Below are 21,907 nucleotides of genomic sequence, written 5' to 3'. Positions count from 1 at the left end.
CCTCCTTGTTCACTGTTTACGAGCAACCCTAAATATACCCCTAGCCACCATGGCAGAAGACTGAAAACTCGGGCTCCAGAAAATGCGTTTCAAGCCCCATTCACCCATCCAGAAGTGCCCCCAAAGGAAGGCTTTGGGTACAAGTGAACTCCCCAGGGGAGCCTTTATGCAGCCCCACATGCAACTGGACCCTCCATATTCGCTCTTTCACAGCAACCCTAAATATAACCCTGGCCCGCATGGCAGACGACTGAAAAATCGGGCCCCAGAAAACGTGCTACAAGCCCCATTCTACCATCCAAAAGTGCCCCCAGAGGAAGGCTTTGGGTACAAGTGAACTCCCCAGGGGAGCCTTTATGCAGCCCCACATGCAACTGGACCCTCCGGGTTCACTCTTTCACCGCAAGCCTAAATATAGCCCTAGCACGCCTGGCAGTCGACTGAAAGCTCGGGCCACAGAAAATGTGTTACGAGCCCCATTCGCCCTTCCAAAAGTGCCCCCAGAGGAAGGCTTTGGGTACATCTGAACTCCCCAGGGGAGCCTTTATGCAGCCCCACATGCAACTGGACCCTCCGGGTTCACTCTTTCATCGCAAGCCTAATTATAGCCCTTGGCGCAATGGGAGAAGACTGAAAAAGCGGGCCTCAGAAAATGCATTATGATTCCCCTTGGACCATCCAAAAGTGCTCCCAAAGGAAGGCTTTGGGTACAACTGGACTCCCCAGGGGAGCCTTTACGCAGCCCCACATGCAACTGGACCCTCCGTATTCGCTCTTTCACAGCAACCCTAAATATATCCCTGGCCCGCATGGCAGACGACTGAAAAATCGGGCCCCAGAAAACGTGCTACAAGCCCCATTCTACCATCCAAAAGTGCCCCCAGAGGAAGGCTTTGGGTACAAGTGAACTCCCCAGGGGAGCCTTTATGCAGCCCCACATGCAACTGGACCCTCCGGGTTCACTCTTTCACCGCAAGCCTAAATATAGCCCTAGCACGCCTGGCAGTCGACTGAAAGCTCGGGCCACAGAAAATGTGTTACGAGCCCCATTCGCCCTTCCAAAAGTGCCCCCAGAGGAAGGCTTTGGGTACATCTGAACTCCCCAGGGGAGCCTTTATGCAGCCCCACATGCAACTGGACCCTCCGGGTTCACTCTTTCATCGCAAGCCTAATTATAGCCCTTGGCGCAATGGGAGAAGACTGAAAAAGCGGGCCTCAGAAAATGCATTATGATTCCCCTTGGACCATCCAAAAGTGCTCCCAAAGGAAGGCTTTGGGTACAACTGGACTCCCCAGGGGAGCCTTTACGCAGCCCCACATGCAACTGGACCCTCCGTATTCGCTCTTTCACAGCAACCCTAAATATATCCCTGGCCCGCATGGCAGACGACTGCCCCCAGAGGAAGGCTTTGGGTACAACTGAACTCCCCAGGGGAGCCTTTATGCAGGCCCATACGCAACTGGACCCCCCGTGTTCGCTGTTTACAAGCAACCCTAAATATAACCCTAGCCAGCATGGCAGAAGACTGAAAACTCGGGCCACAGAAAAAGCGTTTCAAGCCCCTTTCGCCCATCCAGAAGTGCCCCCAAAGGAAGGCTTTGGGTACAAGTGAACTCCCCAGGGGAGCCTTTATGCAGCCCCACATGCAACTGGACCCTCCGTATTCGCTCTTTCACAGCAACCCTAAATATAACCCTGGCGCGCATGGCAGACGACTGAAAAATCGGGCCCCAAAAAACGTGCTACAAGCCCCATTCGCCCATCCAGAAGTGCCCCCAAAGGAAGGCTTTGGGTACAAGTGAACTCCCCAGGGGAGCCTTTATGCAGGCCCATACGCAACTGGACCCCCCGTGTTTGCTGTTTACAAGCAACCCTAAATATAGCACTAGCCAGCATGGCAGAAAACTGAAAACTCGGGCCACAGAAAAAGCGTTTCAAGCCCCATTCACCCATCCCAAAGTGCCCCCAAAGGAAAGCTTTGGGTACAACTGAACTCCCCAGGGGAGCCTTTATGCAGCCCCACATGCAACTGGACCCTCCGGGTTCACTCTTTCACCGCAAGCCTAAATATAGCCCTCGGCGCAATGGGAGAAGACTGAAAAAGCGGGCCTCAGAAAACGCATTGCGATTCCCCTTGGACCATCCCAAAGTGTTCCCAAAGGAAGGCTTTGGGTACAACTGGACTCCCCAGGGGAGCCTTAACGCAGCCCCACATGCAACTGGACCCTCCGTATTCGCTCTTTCACAGCAACCCTAAATATAGCCCTGGCCCGCCTGGCAGTCGACTGAAAACTCGGGCCCCAGAAAATGCATTAAAAGCCTAATTCGCCCATTAAAAAGTGCCCCCAGAGGAAGGCTTTGGGTAGAACTGAACTCCCCAGGGGAGCCTTTACGCAGCCCCACATGCAACTGGACCCTCCGTATTCGCTCTTTCACAGCAACCCTAAATATAACCCTGGCGCGCATGGGAGACGACTGAAAAATCGGGCCCCAAAAAACGTGCTACAAGCCCCATTCGCCCATCCAAAAGTGCCCCCAGAGGAAGGCTTTGGGTACAACTGAACTCCCCAGGGGAGCCTTTATGCAGCCCCACATGCAACTGGACCCTCCGGGTTCACTCTTTCACCGCAAGCCTAAATATAGCCCTCGGCGCAATGGGAGAAGACTGAAAAAGCGGGCCTCAGAAAACGCATTGCGATTCCCCTTGGACCATCCCAAAGTGTTCCCAAAGGAAGGCTTTGGGTACAACTGGACTCCCCAGGGGAGCCTTAACGCAGCCCCACATGCAACTGGGCCCTCCGTATTCGCTCTTTCACAGCAACCCTAAATATAGCCCTGGCCCGCCTGGCAGTCGACTGAAAACTCGGGCCCCAGAAAATGCATTAAAAGCCTAATTCGCCCATCCAGAAGTGCCCCCAAAGGAAGGCTTTGGGTACAACTGAACTCCCCAGGGGAGCCTTTATGCAGCCCCACATGCAACTGGACCCTCCTTGTTCACTGTTTACGAGCAACCCTAAATATACCCCTAGCCACCATGGCAGAAGACTGAAAACTCGGGCTCCAGAAAATGCGTTTCAAGCCCCATTCACCCATCCAGAAGTGCCCCCAAAGGAAGGCTTTGGGTACAACTGAACTCCCCAGGGGAGCCTTTATGCAGCCCCACATGCAACTGGACCCTCCGGGTTCACTCTTTCACCGCAAGCCTAAATATAGCCTTCAGCGCAATGGGTGAAGACTGAAAAAGCGGGCCTCAGAAAACGCATTGCGATTCCCCTTGGACCATCCAAAAGTGCCCCCAAAGGAAGGCTTTGGGTACAACTGGACTCCCCAGGGGAGCCTTAACGCAGCCCCACATGCAACTGGACCCTCCGTATTCGCTCTTTCACAGCAACCCTAAATATAGCCCTGGCCCGCCTGGCAGTCGACTGAAAACTCGGGCCACAGAAAAAGCGTTTCAAGCCCCTTTCGCCCATCCAGAAGTGCCCCCAAAGGAAGGCTTTGGGTACAAGTGAATTCCCAAGGGGACCCTTTATGCAGCCCCACATGCAACTGGACCCTCCTTGTTCACTGTTTATGAGCAACCCTAAATATACCCCTAGCCACCATGGCAGAAGACTGAAAACTCGGGCTCCAGAAAATGCGTTTCAAGCCCCATTCACCCATCCAGAAGTGCCCCCAAAGGAAGGCTTTGGGTACAAGTGAACTCCCCAGGGGAGCCTTTATGCAGCCCCACATGCAACTGGACCCTCCGGGTTTACTCTTTCACCGCAAGCCTAAATATAGCCCTAGCACGCCTGGCAGTCGACTGAAAGTTCGAGCCACAGAAAATGTGTTACGAGCCCCATTCACCCATCCTAAAGTGCCCCCAAAGGAAGGCTTTGGGTACATCTGAACTCCCCAGGGGAGCCTTTATGCAGCCCCACATGCAACTGGACCCTCCGTGTTCGCTCTTTACAGCAACGCTAAATATAACCCTAGCCAGCATGGCAGAAGACTGAAAACTCGGGCCACAGAAAATGCATTAAAAGCCTAATTCGCCCATCCAGAAGTGCCCCCAAAGGAAGGCTTTGGGTACAACTGAACTCCCCAGGGGAGCCTTTATGCAGCCCCACATGCAACTGGACCCTCCTTGTTCACTGTTTACGAGCAACCCTAAATATACCCCTAGCCACCATGGCAGAAGACTGAAAACTCGGGCTCCAGAAAATGCGTTTCAAGCCCCATTCACCCATCCAGAAGTGCCCCCAAAGGAAGGCTTTGGGTACAAGTGAACTCCCCAGGGGAGCCTTTATGCAGCCCCACATGCAACTGGACCCTCCGGGTTCACTCTTTCACCGCAAGCCTAAATATAGCCTTCAGCGCAATGGGTGAAGACTGAAAAAGCGGGCCTCAGAAAACGCATTGCGATTCCCCTTGGACCATCCAAAAGTGCACCCAAAGGAAGGCTTTGGGTACAACTGGACTCCCCAGGGGAGCCTTAACGCAGCCCCACATGCAACTGGACCCTCCGTATTCGCTCTTTCACAGCAACCCTAAATATAGCCTTGGCCCGCCTGGCAGTCGACTGAAAACTCGGGCCACAGAAAAAGCGTTTCAAGCCCCTTTCGCCCATCCAGAAGTGCCCCCAAAGGAAGGCTTTGGGTACAAGTGAATTCCCAAGGGGACCCTTTATGCAGCCCCACATGCAACTGGACCCTCCTTGTTCACTGTTTATGAGCAACCCTAAATATACCCCTAGCCACCATGGCAGAAGACTGAAAACTCGGGCTCCAGAAAATGCGTTTCAAGCCCCATTCACCCATCCAGAAGTGCCCCCAAAGGAAGGCTTTGGGTACAAGTGAACTCCCCAGGGGAGCCTTTATGCAGCCCCACATGCAACTGGACCCTCCGGGTTTACTCTTTCACCGCAAGCCTAAATATAGCCCTAACACGCCTGGCAGTCGACTGAAAGTTCGAGCCACAGAAAATGTGTTACGAGCCCCATTCACCCATCCTAAAGTGCCCCCAAAGGAAGGCTTTGGGTACATCTGAACTCCCCAGGGGAGCCTTTATGCAGCCCCACATGCAACTGGACCCTCCGTGTTCGCTCTTTACAGCAACGCTAAATATAACCCTAGCCAGCATGGCAGAAGACTGAAAACTCGGGCCACAGAAAAAGCGTTTCAAGCCCCTTTCGCCCATCCAGAAGTGCCCCCAAAGGAAGGCTTTGGGTACAAGTGAATTCCCAAGGGGAGCCTTTATGCAGCCCCACATGCAACTGGACCCTCCTTGTTCACTGTTTATGAGCAACCCTAAATATAGCCCTAGCCAGCATGGCAGAAGACTGAAAACTCGGGCTCCAGAAAATGCATTTCAAGCCCCATTCACCCATCCAGAAGTGCCCCCAAAGGAAGGCTTTGGGTACAAGTGAACTCCCCAGGGGAGCCTTTATGCAGCCCCACATGCAACTGGACCCTCCGGGTTCACTCTTTCACCGCAAGCCTAAATATAGCCCTCGGCGCAATGGGAGAAGACTGAAAAAGCGGGCCTCAGAAAACGCATTGCGATTCCCCTTGGACCATCCCAAAGTGTTCCCAAAGGAAGGCTTTGGGTACAACTGGACTCCCCAGGGGAGCCTTAACGCAGCCCCACATGCAACTGGACCCTCCGTATTCGCTCTTTCACAGCAACCCTAAATATAGCCCTGGCCCGCCTGGCAGTCGACTGAAAACTCGGGCCCCAGAAAATGCATTAAAAGCCTAATTCGCCCATCCAGAAGTGCCCCCAAAGGAAGGCTTTGGGTACAACTGAACTCCCCAGGGGAGCCTTTATGCAGCCCCACATGCAACTGGACCCTCCTTGTTCACTGTTTACGAGCAACCCTAAATATACCCCTAGCCACCATGGCAGAAGACTGAAAACTCGGGCTCCAGAAAATGCGTTTCAAGCCCCATTCACCCATCCAGAAGTGCCCCCAAAGGAAGGCTTTGGGTACAACTGAACTCCCCAGGGGAGCCTTTATGCAGCCCCACATGCAACTGGACCCTCCGGGTTCACTCTTTCACCGCAAGCCTAAATATAGCCTTCAGCGCAATGGGAGAAGACTGAAAAAGCGGGCCTCAGAAAACGCATTGCGATTCCCCTTGGACCATCCAAAAGTGCACCCAAAGGAAGGCTTTGGGTACAACTGGACTCCCCAGGGGAGCCTTAACGCAGCCCCACATGCAACTGGACCCTCCGTATTCGCTCTTTCACAGCAACCCTAAATATAGCCCTGGCCCGCCTGGCAGTCGACTGAAAACTCGGGCCACAGAAAAAGCGTTTCAAGCCCCTTTCGCCCATCCAGAAGTGCCCCCAAAGGAAGGCTTTGGGTACAAGTGAATTCCCAAGGGGAGCCTTTATGCAGCCCCACATGCAACTGGACCCTCCTTGTTCACTGTTTATGAGCAACCCTAAATATACCCCTAGCCACCATGGCAGAAGACTGAAAACTCGGGCTCCAGAAAATGCGTTTCAAGCCCCATTCACCCATCCAGAAGTGCCCCCAAAGGAAGGCTTTGGGTACAAGTGAACTCCCCAGGGGAGCCTTTATGCAGCCCCACATGCAACTGGACCCTCCGGGTTTACTCTTTCACCGCAAGCCTAAATATAGCCCTAGCACGCCTGGCAGTCGACTGAAAGTTCGAGCCACAGAAAATGTGTTACGAGCCCCATTCACCCATCCTAAAGTGCCCCCAAAGGAAGGCTTTGGGTACATCTGAACTCCCCAGGGGAGCCTTTATGCAGCCCCACATGCAACTGGACCCTCCGTGTTCGCTCTTTATAGCAACGCTAAATATAACCCTAGCCAGCATGGCAGAAGACTGAAAACTCGGGCCACAGAAAATGCATTAAAAGCCTAATTCGCCCATCCAGAAGTGCCCCCAAAGGAAGGCTTTGGGTACAACTGAACTCCCCAGGGGAGCCTTTATGCAGCCCCACATGCAACTGGACCCTCCTTGTTCACTGTTTACGAGCAACCCTAAATATACCCCTAGCCACCATGGCAGAAGACTGAAAACTCGGGCTCCAGAAAATGCGTTTCAAGCCCCATTCACCCATCCAGAAGTGCCCCCAAAGGAAGGCTTTGGGTACAACTGAACTCCCCAGGGGAGCCTTTATGCAGCCCCACATGCAACTGGACCCTCCGGGTTCACTCTTTCACCGCAAGCCTAAATATAGCCTTCAGCGCAATGGGTGAAGACTGAAAAAGCGGGCCTCAGAAAACGCATTGCGATTCCCCTTGGACCATCCAAAAGTGCACCCAAAGGAAGGCTTTGGGTACAACTGGACTCCCCAGGGGAGCCTTAACGCAGCCCCACATGCAACTGGACCCTCCGTATTCGCTCTTTCACCGCAAGCCTAAATATAACCCTAGCACGCCTGGCAGTCGACTGAAAGTTCGAGCCACAGAAAATGTGTTACGAGCCCCATTCACCCATCCTAAAGTGCCCCCAGAGGAAGGCTTTGGGTACATCTGAACTCCCCAGGGGAGCCTTTATGCAGCCCCACATGCAACTGGACCCTCCTTGTTCACTGTTTACGAGCAACCCTAAATATACCCCTAGCCACCATGGCAGAAGACTGAAAACTCGTGCTCCAGAAAAAGCGTTTCAAGCCCCTTTCGCCCATCCAGAAGTGCCCCCAAAGGAAGGCTTTGGGTACAACTGAACTCCCCAGGGGAGCCTTTATGCAGCCCCACATGCAACTGGACCCTCCTTGTTCACTGTTTACGAGCAACCCTAAATATACCCCTAGCCACCATGGCAGAAGACTGAAAACTCGGGCTCCAGAAAATGCGTTTCAAGCCCCATTCACCCATCCAGAAGTGCCCCCAAAGGAAGGCTTTGGGTACAAGTGAACTCCCCAGGGGAGCCTTTATGCAGCCCCACATGCAACTGGACCCTCCGTATTCGCTCTTTCACAGCAACCCTAAATATAGCCCTGGCCCGCCTGGCAGTCGACTGAAAACTCGGGCCCCAGAAAATGCGTTAAAAGCCTAATTCGCCCATCCAAAAGTGCCCCCAAAGGAAGGCTTTGGGTACATCTGAACTCCCCAGGGGAGCCTTTATGCAGCCCCACATGCAACTGGACCCTCCTTGTTCACTGTTTATGAGCAACCCTAAATATACCCCTAGCCACCATGGCAGAAGACTGAAAACTCGGGCTCCAGAAAATGCGTTTCAAGCCCCATTCACCCATCCAGAAGTGCCCCAAAAGGAAGGCTTTGGGTACAACTGAACTCCCCAGGGGAGCCTTTATGCAGCCCCACATGCAACTGGACCCTCCGTATTCGCTCTTTCACCGCAAGCCTAAATATTGCCCTAGCATGCCTGGCAGTCGACTGAAAGCTCGGGCCACAGAAAATGTGTTACGAGCCCCATTCGCCCATCCAAAAGTGCCCCCAGAGGAAGGCTTTGGGTACAACTGAACTCCCCAGGGGAGCCTTTACGCAGCCCCACATGCAACTGGACCCTCCGGGTTCGCTCTTTACAGCAACCCTAAATATAACCCTAGCCAGCATGGCAGAAGACTGAAAACTCGGGCCACAGAAAAAGCGTTTCAAGCCCCTTTCGCCCATCCAGAAGTGCCCCCAAAGGAAGGCTTTGGGTACAACTGAACTCCCCAGGGGAGCCTTTATGCAGCCCCACATGCAACTGGACCCTCCTTGTTCACTGTTTACGAGCAACCCTAAATATACCCCTAGCCACCATGGCAGAAGACTGAAAACTCGGGCTCCAGAAAATGCGTTTCAAGCCCCATTCACCCATCCAGAAGTGCCCCCAAAGGAAGGCTTTGGGTACAAGTGAACTCCCCAGGGGAGCCTTTATGCAGCCCCACATGCAACTGGACCCTCCGGGTTCACTCTTTCACCGCAAGCCTAAATATAGCCCTCAGCGCAATGGGAGAAGACTGAAAAAGCGGGCCTCAGAAAACGCATTGCGATTCCCCTTGGACCATCCAAAAGTGCCCCCAAAGGAAGGCTTTGGGTACAACTGGACTCCCCAGGGGAGCCTTTATGCAGCCCCACATGCAACTGGACCCTCCGGGTTCACTCTTTCACCGCAAGCCTAAATATAGCCTTCAGCGCAATGGGTGAAGACTGAAAAAGCGGGCCTCAGAAAACGCATTGCGATTCCCCTTGGACCATCCAAAAGTGCACCCAAAGGAAGGCTTTGGGTACAACTGGACTCCCCAGGGGAGCCTTAACGCAGCCCCACATGCAACTGGACCCTCCGTATTCGCTCTTTCACAGCAACCCTAAATATAGCCCTGGCCCGCCTGGCAGTCGACTGAAAACTCGGGCCACAGAAAAAGCGTTTCAAGCCCCTTTCGCCCATCCAGAAGTGCCCCCAAAGGAAGGCTTTGGGTACAAGTGAATTCCCAAGGGGACCCTTTATGCAGCCCCACATGCAACTGGACCCTCCTTGTTCACTGTTTATGAGCAACCCTAAATATACCCCTAGCCACCATGGCAGAAGACTGAAAACTCGGGCTCCAGAAAATGCGTTTCAAGCCCCATTCACCCATCCAGAAGTGCCCCCAAAGGAAGGCTTTGGGTACAAGTGAACTCCCCAGGGGAGCCTTTATGCAGCCCCACATGCAACTGGACCCTCCGGGTTTACTCTTTCACCGCAAGCCTAAATATAGCCCTAGCACGCCTGGCAGTCGACTGAAAGTTCGAGCCACAGAAAATGTGTTACGAGCCCCATTCACCCATCCTAAAGTGCCCCCAAAGGAAGGCTTTGGGTACATCTGAACTCCCCAGGGGAGCCTTTATGCAGCCCCACATGCAACTGGACCCTCCGTGTTCGCTCTTTACAGCAACGCTAAATATAACCCTAGCCAGCATGGCAGAAGACTGAAAACTCGGGCCACAGAAAATGCATTAAAAGCCTAATTCGCCCATCCAGAAGTGCCCCCAAAGGAAGGCTTTGGGTACAACTGAACTCCCCAGGGGAGCCTTTATGCAGCCCCACATGCAACTGGACCCTCCTTGTTCACTGTTTACGAGCAACCCTAAATATACCCCTAGCCACCATGGCAGAAGACTGAAAACTCGGGCTCCAGAAAATGCGTTTCAAGCCCCATTCACCCATCCAGAAGTGCCCCCAAAGGAAGGCTTTGGGTACAACTGAACTCCCCAGGGGAGCCTTTATGCAGCCCCACATGCAACTGGACCCTCCGGGTTCACTCTTTCACCGCAAGCCTAAATATAGCCTTCAGCGCAATGGGTGAAGACTGAAAAAGCGGGCCTCAGAAAACGCATTGCGATTCCCCTTGGACCATCCAAAAGTGCACCCAAAGGAAGGCTTTGGGTACAACTGGACTCCCCAGGGGAGCCTTAACGCAGCCCCACATGCAACTGGACCCTCCGTATTCGCTCTTTCACCGCAAGCCTAAATATAACCCTAGCACGCCTGGCAGTCGACTGAAAGTTCGAGCCACAGAAAATGTGTTACGAGCCCCATTCACCCATCCTAAAGTGCCCCCAGAGGAAGGCTTTGGGTACATCTGAACTCCCCAGGGGAGCCTTTATGCAGCCCCACATGCAACTGGACCCTCCTTGTTCACTGTTTACGAGCAACCCTAAATATACCCCTAGCCACCATGGCAGAAGACTGAAAACTCGTGCTCCAGAAAAAGCGTTTCAAGCCCCTTTCGCCCATCCAGAAGTGCCCCCAAAGGAAGGCTTTGGGTACAACTGAACTCCCCAGGGGAGCCTTTATGCAGCCCCACATGCAACTGGACCCTCCTTGTTCACTGTTTACGAGCAACCCTAAATATACCCCTAGCCACCATGGCAGAAGACTGAAAACTCGGGCTCCAGAAAATGCGTTTCAAGCCCCATTCACCCATCCAGAAGTGCCCCCAAAGGAAGGCTTTGGGTACAAGTGAACTCCCCAGGGGAGCCTTTATGCAGCCCCACATGCAACTGGACCCTCCGTATTCGCTCTTTCACAGCAACCCTAAATATAGCCCTGGCCCGCCTGGCAGTCGACTGAAAACTCGGGCCCCAGAAAATGCGTTAAAAGCCTAATTCGCCCATCCAAAAGTGCCCCCAAAGGAAGGCTTTGGGTACATCTGAACTCCCCAGGGGAGCCTTTACGCAGCCCCACATGCAACTGGACCCTCCTTGTTCACTGTTTATGAGCAACCCTAAATATACCCCTAGCCACCATGGCAGAAGACTGAAAACTCGGGCTCCAGAAAATGCGTTTCAAGCCCCATTCACCCATCCAGAAGTGCCCCAAAAGGAAGGCTTTGGGTACAACTGAACTCCCCAGGGGAGCCTTTATGCAGCCCCACATGCAACTGGACCCTCCGTATTCGCTCTTTCACCGCAAGCCTAAATATTGCCCTAGCATGCCTGGCAGTCGACTGAAAGCTCGGGCCACAGAAAATGTGTTACGAGCCCCATTCGCCCATCCAAAAGTGCCCCCAGAGGAAGGCTTTGGGTACAACTGAACTCCCCAGGGGAGCCTTTACGCAGCCCCACATGCAACTGGACCCTCCGGGTTCGCTCTTTACAGCAACCCTAAATATAACCCTAGCCAGCATGGCAGAAGACTGAAAACTCGGGCCACAGAAAAAGCGTTTCAAGCCCCTTTCGCCCATCCAGAAGTGCCCCCAAAGGAAGGCTTTGGGTACAACTGAACTCCCCAGGGGAGCCTTTATGCAGCCCCACATGCAACTGGACCCTCCTTGTTCACTGTTTACGAGCAACCCTAAATATACCCCTAGCCACCATGGCAGAAGACTGAAAACTCGGGCTCCAGAAAATGCGTTTCAAGCCCCATTCACCCATCCAGAAGTGCCCCCAAAGGAAGGCTTTGGGTACAAGTGAACTCCCCAGGGGAGCCTTTATGCAGCCCCACATGCAACTGGACCCTCCGGGTTCACTCTTTCACCGCAAGCCTAAATATAGCCCTCAGCGCAATGGGAGAAGACTGAAAAAGCGGGCCTCAGAAAACGCATTGCGATTCCCCTTGGACCATCCAAAAGTGCCCCCAAAGGAAGGCTTTGGGTACAACTGGACTCCCCAGGGGAGCCTTTATGCAGCCCCACATGCAACTGGACCCTCCGGGTTCACTCTTTCACCGCAAGCCTAAATATAGCCTTCAGCGCAATGGGTGAAGACTGAAAAAGCGGGCCTCAGAAAACGCATTGCGATTCCCCTTGGACCATCCAAAAGTGCACCCAAAGGAAGGCTTTGGGTACAACTGGACTCCCCAGGGGAGCCTTAACGCAGCCCCACATGCAACTGGACCCTCCGTATTCGCTCTTTCACAGCAACCCTAAATATAGCCCTGGCCCGCCTGGCAGTCGACTGAAAACTCGGGCCACAGAAAAAGCGTTTCAAGCCCCTTTCGCCCATCCAGAAGTGCCCCCAAAGGAAGGCTTTGGGTACAAGTGAATTCCCAAGGGGACCCTTTATGCAGCCCCACATGCAACTGGACCCTCCTTGTTCACTGTTTATGAGCAACCCTAAATATACCCCTAGCCACCATGGCAGAAGACTGAAAACTCGGGCTCCAGAAAATGCGTTTCAAGCCCCATTCACCCATCCAGAAGTGCCCCCAAAGGAAGGCTTTGGGTACAAGTGAACTCCCCAGGGGAGCCTTTATGCAGCCCCACATGCAACTGGACCCTCCGGGTTTACTCTTTCACCGCAAGCCTAAATATAGCCCTAGCACGCCTGGCAGTCGACTGAAAGTTCGAGCCACAGAAAATGTGTTACGAGCCCCATTCACCCATCCTAAAGTGCCCCCAAAGGAAGGCTTTGGGTACATCTGAACTCCCCAGGGGAGCCTTTATGCAGCCCCACATGCAACTGGACCCTCCGTGTTCGCTCTTTACAGCAACGCTAAATATAACCCTAGCCAGCATGGCAGAAGACTGAAAACTCGGGCCACAGAAAATGCATTAAAAGCCTAATTCGCCCATCCAGAAGTGCCCCCAAAGGAAGGCTTTGGGTACAACTGAACTCCCCAGGGGAGCCTTTATGCAGCCCCACATGCAACTGGACCCTCCTTGTTCACTGTTTACGAGCAACCCTAAATATACCCCTAGCCACCATGGCAGAAGACTGAAAACTCGGGCTCCAGAAAATGCGTTTCAAGCCCCATTCACCCATCCAGAAGTGCCCCCAAAGGAAGGCTTTGGGTACAACTGAACTCCCCAGGGGAGCCTTTATGCAGCCCCACATGCAACTGGACCCTCCGGGTTCACTCTTTCACCGCAAGCCTAAATATAGCCTTCAGCGCAATGGGTGAAGACTGAAAAAGCGGGCCTCAGAAAACGCATTGCGATTCCCCTTGGACCATCCAAAAGTGCACCCAAAGGAAGGCTTTGGGTACAACTGGACTCCCCAGGGGAGCCTTAACGCAGCCCCACATGCAACTGGACCCTCCGTATTCGCTCTTTCACCGCAAGCCTAAATATAACCCTAGCACGCCTGGCAGTCGACTGAAAGTTCGAGCCACAGAAAATGTGTTACGAGCCCCATTCACCCATCCTAAAGTGCCCCCAGAGGAAGGCTTTGGGTACATCTGAACTCCCCAGGGGAGCCTTTATGCAGCCCCACATGCAACTGGACCCTCCTTGTTCACTGTTTACGAGCAACCCTAAATATACCCCTAGCCACCATGGCAGAAGACTGAAAACTCGTGCTCCAGAAAAAGCGTTTCAAGCCCCTTTCGCCCATCCAGAAGTGCCCCCAAAGGAAGGCTTTGGGTACAACTGAACTCCCCAGGGGAGCCTTTATGCAGCCCCACATGCAACTGGACCCTCCTTGTTCACTGTTTACGAGCAACCCTAAATATACCCCTAGCCACCATGGCAGAAGACTGAAAACTCGGGCTCCAGAAAATGCGTTTCAAGCCCCATTCACCCATCCAGAAGTGCCCCCAAAGGAAGGCTTTGGGTACAAGTGAACTCCCCAGGGGAGCCTTTATGCAGCCCCACATGCAACTGGACCCTCCGTATTCGCTCTTTCACAGCAACCCTAAATATAGCCCTGGCCCGCCTGGCAGTCGACTGAAAACTCGGGCCCCAGAAAATGCGTTAAAAGCCTAATTCGCCCATCCAAAAGTGCCCCCAAAGGAAGGCTTTGGGTACATCTGAACTCCCCAGGGGAGCCTTTACGCAGCCCCACATGCAACTGGACCCTCCTTGTTCACTGTTTATGAGCAACCCTAAATATACCCCTAGCCACCATGGCAGAAGACTGAAAACTCGGGCTCCAGAAAATGCGTTTCAAGCCCCATTCACCCATCCAGAAGTGCCCCAAAAGGAAGGCTTTGGGTACAACTGAACTCCCCAGGGGAGCCTTTATGCAGCCCCACATGCAACTGGACCCTCCGTATTCGCTCTTTCACCGCAAGCCTAAATATTGCCCTAGCATGCCTGGCAGTCGACTGAAAGCTCGGGCCACAGAAAATGTGTTACGAGCCCCATTCGCCCATCCAAAAGTGCCCCCAGAGGAAGGCTTTGGGTACAACTGAACTCCCTAGGGGAGCCTTTACGCAGCCCCACATGCAACTGGACCCTCCGGGTTCGCTCTTTACAGCAACCCTAAATATAACCCTAGCCAGCATGGCAGAAGACTGAAAACTCGGGCCACAGAAAAAGCGTTTCAAGCCCCTTTCGCCCATCCAGAAGTGCCCCCAAAGGAAGGCTTTGGGTACAACTGAACTCCCCAGGGGAGCCTTTATGCAGCCCCACATGCAACTGGACCCTCCTTGTTCACTGTTTACGAGCAACCCTAAATATACCCCTAGCCACCATGGCAGAAGACTGAAAACTCGGGCTCCAGAAAATGCGTTTCAAGCCCCATTCACCCATCCAGAAGTGCCCCCAAAGGAAGGCTTTGGGTACAAGTGAACTCCCCAGGGGAGCCTTTATGCAGCCCCACATGCAACTGGACCCTCCGGGTTCACTCTTTCACCGCAAGCCTAAATATAGCCCTCAGCGCAATGGGAGAAGACTGAAAAAGCGGGCCTCAGAAAACGCATTGCGATTCCCCTTGGACCATCCAAAAGTGCCCCCAAAGGAAGGCTTTGGGTACAACTGGACTCCCCAGGGGAGCCTTAACGCAGCCCCACATGCAACTGGACCCTCCGTATTCGCTCTTTCACAGCAACCCTAAATATAGCCCTGGCCCGCCTGGCAGTCGACTGAAAACTCGGGCCACAGAAAAAGCGTTTCAAGCCCCTTTCGCCCATCCAGAAGTGCCCCCAAAGGAAGGCTTTGGGTACAAGTGAATTCCCAAGGGGACCCTTTATGCAGCCCCACATGCAACTGGACCCTCCTTGTTCACTGTTTATGAGCAACCCTAAATATACCCCTAGCCACCATGGCAGAAGACTGAAAACTCGGGCTCCAGAAAATGCGTTTCAAGCCCCATTCACCCATCCAGAAGTGCCCCCAAAGGAAGGCTTTGGGTACAAGTGAACTCCCCAGGGGAGCCTTTATGCAGCCCCACATGCAACTGGACCCTCCGGGTTTACTCTTTCACCGCAAGCCTAAATATAGCCCTAGCACGCCTTGCAGTCGACTGAAAGTTCGAGCCACAGAAAATGTGTTACGAGCCCCATTCACCCATCCTAAAGTGCCCCCAAAGGAAGGCTTTGGGTACATCTGAACTCCCCAGGGGAGCCTTTATGCAGCCCCACATGCAACTGGACCCTCCGTGTTCGCTCTTTACAGCAACGCTAAATATAACCCTAGCCAGCATGGCAGAAGACTGAAAACTCGGGCTCCAGAAACAGCGTTTCAAGCCCCTTTCGCCCATCCAGAAGTGCCCCCAAAGGAAGGCTTTGGGTACAAGTGAATTCCCAAGGGGACCCTTTATGCAGCCCAGCATGCAACTTGACCCTCCTAGATCACTGTTTATGAGCAACCCTAAATATACCCCTAGCCACCATGGCAGAAGACTGAAAACTCGGGCTCCAGAAAATGCGTTTCAAGCCCCATTCACCCATCCAGAAGTGCCCCCAAAGGAAGGCTTTGGGTACAAGTGAACTCCCCAGGGGAGCCTTTATGCAGCCCCACATGCAACTGGACCCTCCGGGTTCACTCTTTCACCGCAAGCCTAAATATAGCCCTCGGCACAATGGGAGAAGACTGAAAAAGCGGGCCTCAGAAAACGCATAACGATTCCCCTTGGACCATCCAAAAGTGCCCCCTAAGGAAGGCTTTGGGTACAACTGGACTCCCTAGGGGAGCCTTAACGCAGCCCCACATGCATCTGGACCCTCCGTATTCGCTCTTTCACAGCAACCCTAAATATAGCCCTGGCCCGCCTGGCAGTCGACTGAAAACTCGGGCCACAGAAATTGCATTAAAAGCCTAATTCGCCCATCCAAAAGTGCCCCCAGAGGAAGGCTTTGGGTACAACTGAACTCCCCAGGGGAGCCTTTACGCAGCCCCACATGCAACTGGACCCTCCTTGTTCACTGTTTACGAGCAACCCTAAATATACCCCTAGCCACCATGGCAGAAGACTGAAAACTCGGGCTCCAGAAAATGCGTTTCAAGCCCCATTCACCCATCCAGAAGTGCCCCCAAAGGAAGGCTTTGGGTACAAGTGAACTCCCCAGGGGAGCCTTTATGCAGCCCCACATGCAACTGGACCCTCCGGGTTCACTCTTTCACCGCAAGCCTAAATATAGCCCTCGGCACAATGGGAGAAGACTGAAAAAGCGGGCCTCAGAAAACGCATTGCGATTCCCCTTGGACCATCCCAAAGTGCCCCCTAAGGAAGGCTTTGGGTACAACTGGACTCCCTAGGGGAGCCTTAACGCAGCCCCACATGCATCTGGACCCTCCGTATTCGCTCTTTCACAGCTACCCTAAATATAGCCCTGGCCCGCCTGGCAGTCGACTGAAAACTCGGACCACAGAAAATGCATTAAAAGCCTAATTCGCCCATCCAAAAGTGCCCCCAGAGGAAGGCTTTGGGTACAACTGAACTCCCCAGGGGAGCCTTTACGCAGCCCCACATGCAACTGGACCCTCCTTGTTCACTGTTTACGAGCAACCCTAAATATACCCCTAGCCACCATTGCAGAAGACTGAAAACTCGGGCTCCAGAAAATGCGTTTCAAGCCCCATTCACCCATCCAGAAGTGCCCCCAAAGGAAGGCTTTGGGTACAAGTGAACTCCCCAGGGGAGCCTTTATGCAGCCCCACATGCAACTGGACCCTCCAGGTTCACTCTTTCACCGCAAGCCTAAATATAGCCCTAGCACGCCTGGCAGTAGACTGAAAGCTCGGGCCACAGAAAATGCGTTTCAAGCCCCATTCACCCATCCAGAAGTGCCCCCAAAGGAAGGCTTTACGTACAATTGTACTCCCCAGGGGAGCCTTTATGCAGCCCCACATGCAACTGGACCCTCCGGGTTTACTCTTTCACCGCAAGCCTAAATATAGCCCTCAGCTCAATGGGAGAAGACTGAAAAAGCGGGCCTCAGAAAACGCATTGCGATTCCCCTTGGACCATCCAAAAGTGCACCCAAAGGAAGGCTTTGGGTACAACTGGACTCCCCAGGGGAGCCTTTATGCAGCCCCACATGCAATTGGACCCTCCGTATTCGCTCTTTCACAGCAACCCTAAATATAGCCCTGGCCCGCCTGGCAGTCGACTGAAAACTCGGGCCACAGAAAAAGCGTTTCAAGCCCCTTTCGCCCATCCAGAAGTGCCCCCAAAGGAAGGCTTTGGGTACAAGTGAATTCCCAAGGGGACCCTTTATGCAGCCCCACATGCAACTGGACCCTCCTTGTTCACTGTTTATGAGCAACCCTAAATATACCCCTAGCCACCATGGCAGAAGACTGAAAACTCAGGCTCCAGAAAATGCGTTTCAAGCCCCATTCACCCATCCAGAAGTGCCCCCAAAGGAAGGCTTTGGGTACAAGTGAACTCCCCAGGGGAGCCTTTATGCAGCCCCACATGCAACTGGACCCTCCGGGTTTACTCTTTCACCGCAAGCCTAAGTATAGCCCTAGCACGCCTGGCAGTCGACTGAAAGTTCGAGCCACAGAAAATGTGTTACGAGCCCCATTCACCCATCCTAAAGTGCCCCCAAAGGAAGGCTTTGGGTACATCTGAACTCCCCAGGGGAGCCTTTATGCAGCCCCACATGCAACTGGACCCTCCGTGTTCGCTCTTTACAGCAACGCTAAATATAACCCTAGCCAGCATGGCAGAAGACTGAAAACTCGGGCCACAGAAAATGCGTTTCAAGCCCCATTCACCCATCCAGAAGTGCCCCCAAAGGAAGGCTTTGGGTACAAGTGAACTCCCCAGGGGAGCCTTTATGCAGCCCCACATGCAACTGGACCCTCCGGGTTCACTCTTTCACCGCAAGCCTAAATATAGCCCTCGGCACAATGGGAGAAGACTGAAAAAGCGGGCCTCAGAAAACGCATAACGATTCCCCTTGGACCATCCAAAAGTGCCCCCTAAGGAAGGCTTTGGGTACAACTGGACTCCCTAGGGGAGCCTTAACGCAGCCCCACATGCATCTGGACCCTCCGTATTCGCTCTTTCACAGCAACCCTAAATATAGCCCTGGCCCGCCTGGCAGTCGACTGAAAACTCGGGCCACAGAAATTGCATTAAAAGCCTAATTCGCCCATCCAAAAGTGCCCCCAGAGGAAGGCTTTGGGTACAACTGAACTCCCCAGGGGAGCCTTTACGCAGCCCCACATGCAACTGGACCCTCCTTGTTCACTGTTTACGAGCAACCCTAAATATACCCCTAGCCACCATGGCAGAAGACTGAAAACTCGGGCTCCAGAAAATGCGTTTCAAGCCCCATTCACCCATCCAGAAGTGCCCCCAAAGGAAGGCTTTGGGTACAAGTGAACTCCCCAGGGGAGCCTTTATGCAGCCCCACATGCAACTGGACCCTCCGGGTTCACTCTTTCACCGCAAGCCTAAATATAGCCCTCGGCACAATGGGAGAAGACTGAAAAAGCGGGCCTCAGAAAACGCATTGCGATTCCCCTTGGACCATCCCAAAGTGCCCCCTAAGGAAGGCTTTGGGTACAACTGGACTCCCTAGGGGAGCCTTAACGCAGCCCCACATGCATCTGGACCCTCCGTATTCGCTCTTTCACAGCTACCCTAAATATAGCCCTGGCCCGCCTGGCAGTCGACTGAAAACTCGGACCACAGAAAATGCATTAAAAGCCTAATTCGCCCATCCAAAAGTGCCCCCAGAGGAAGGCTTTGGGTACAACTGAACTCCCCAGGGGAGCCTTTACGCAGCCCCACATGCAACTGGACCCTCCTTGTTCACTGTTTACGAGCAACCCTAAATATACCCCTAGCCACCATTGCAGAAGACTGAAAACTCGGGCTCCAGAAAATGCGTTTCAAGCCCCATTCACCCATCCAGAAGTGCCCCCAAAGGAAGGCTTTGGGTACAAGTGAACTCCCCAGGGGAGCCTTTATGCAGCCCCACATGCAACTGGACCCTCCAGGTTCACTCTTTCACCGCAAGCCTAAATATAGCCCTAGCACGCCTGGCAGTAGACTGAAAGCTCGGGCCACAGAAAATGCGTTTCAAGCCCCATTCACCCATCCAGAAGTGCCCCCAAAGGAAGGCTTTACGTACAATTGTACTCCCCAGGGGAGCCTTTATGCAGCCCCACATGCAACTGGACCCTCCGGGTTTACTCTTTCACCGCAAGCCTAAATATAGCCCTCAGCTCAATGGGAGAAGACTGAAAAAGCGGGCCTCAGAAAACGCATTGCGATTCCCCTTGGACCATCCAAAAGTGCACCCAAAGGAAGGCTTTGGGTACAACTGGACTCCCCAGGGGAGCCTTTATGCAGCCCCACATGCAATTGGACCCTCCGTATTCGCTCTTTCACAGCAACCCTAAATATAGCCCTGGCCCGCCTGGCAGTCGACTGAAAACTCGGGCCACAGAAAAAGCGTTTCAAGCCCCTTTCGCCCATCCAGAAGTGCCCCCAAAGGAAGGCTTTGGGTACAAGTGAATTCCCAAGGGGACCCTTTATGCAGCCCCACATGCAACTGGACCCTCCTTGTTCACTGTTTATGAGCAACCCTAAATATACCCCTAGCCACCATGGCAGAAGACTGAAAACTCAGGCTCCAGAAAATGCGTTTCAAGCCCCATTCACCCATCCAGAAGTGCCCCCAAAGGAAGGCTTTGGGTACAAGTGAACTCCCCAGGGGAGCCTTTATGCAGCCCCACATGCAACTGGACCCTCCGGGTTTACTCTTTCACCGCAAGCCTAAGTATAGCCCTAGCACGCCTGGCAGTCGACTGAAAGTTCGAGCCACAGAAAATGTGTTACGAGCCCCATTCACCCATCCTAAAGTGCCCCCAAAGGAAGGCTTTGGGTACATCTGAACTCCCCAGGGGAGCCTTTATGCAGCCCCACATGCAACTGGACCCTCCGTGTTCGCTCTTTACAGCAACGCTAAATATAACCCTAGCCAGCATGGCAGAAGACTGAAAACTCGGGCCACAGAAAATGCGTTTCAAGCCCCATTCACCCATCCAGAAGTGCCCCCAAAGGAAGGCTTTGGGTACAAGTGAACTCCCCAGGGGAGCCTTTACGCAGCCCCACATGCAACTGGACCCTCCGGGTTCACTCTTTCACCGCAAGCCTAAATATAGCCCTCGGCACAATGGGAGAAGACTGAAAAAGCGGGCCTCAGAAAACGCATAACGATTCCCCTTGGACCATCCAAAAGTGCCCCCTAAGGAAGGCTTTGGGTACAACTGGACTCCCTAGGGGAGCCTTAACGCAGCCCCACATGCATCTGGACCCTCCGTATTCGCTCTTTCACAGCAACCCTAAATATAGCCCTGGCCCGCCTGGCAGTCGACTGAAAACTCGGGCCACAGAAATTGCATTAAAAGCCTAATTCGCCCATCCAAAAGTGCCCCCAGAGGAAGGCTTTGGGTACAACTGAACTCCCCAGGGGAGCCTTTACGCAGCCCCACATGCAACTGGACCCTCCTTGTTCACTGTTTACGAGCAACCCTAAATATACCCCTAGCCACCATGGCAGAAGACTGAAAACTCGGGCTCCAGAAAATGCGTTTCAAGCCCCATTCACCCATCCAGAAGTGCCCCCAAAGGAAGGCTTTGGGTACAAGTGAACTCCCCAGGGGAGCCTTTATGCAGCCCCACATGCAACTGGACCCTCCGGGTTCACTCTTTCACCGCAAGCCTAAATATAGCCCTAGCACGCCTGGTAGTAGACTGAAAGCTCGGGCCACAGAAAATGCGTTTCAAGCCCCATTCTCCCATCCAGAAGTGCCCCCAAAGGAAGGCTTTGCGTACAATTGTACTCCCCAGGGGAGCCTTTATGCAGCCCCACATGCAACTGGACCCTCCGGGTTCACTCTTTCACCGCAAGCCTAAATATATCCCTCAGCGCAATGGGAGAAGACTGAAAAAGCGGGCCTCAGAAAACGCATTGCGATTCCCCTTTGACCATCCAAAAGTGCCCCCAAAGGAAGGCTTTGGGTACAACTGGACTCCCCAGGGGAGCCTTAACGCAGCCCCACATGCAACTGGACCCTCCGTATTCGCTCTTTCACAGCAACCCTAAATATAGCCCTGGCCCGCCTGGCAGTCGACTGAAAACTCGGGCCACAGAAAAAGCGTTTCAAGCCCCTTTCGCCCATCCAGAAGTGCCCCCAAAGGAAGGCTTTGGGTACAAGTGAATTCCCAAGGGGACCCTTTATGCAGCCCCACATGCAACTGGACCCTCCTTGTTCACTGTTTATGAGCAACCCTAAATATACCCCTAGCCACCATGGCAGAAGACTGAAAACTCGGGTTCCAGAAAATGCGTTTCAAGCCCCATTCACCCATCCAGAAGTGCCCAA

Source organism: Anas acuta, chromosome 24 (assembly GCF_963932015.1).
Source record: "Anas acuta chromosome 24, bAnaAcu1.1, whole genome shotgun sequence".
Classification (NCBI taxonomy): domain Eukaryota; kingdom Metazoa; phylum Chordata; class Aves; order Anseriformes; family Anatidae; genus Anas; species Anas acuta.
The sequence above is the reverse complement of the archived record's forward strand: the minus strand, read 5'-3'. Positions refer to the sequence as shown.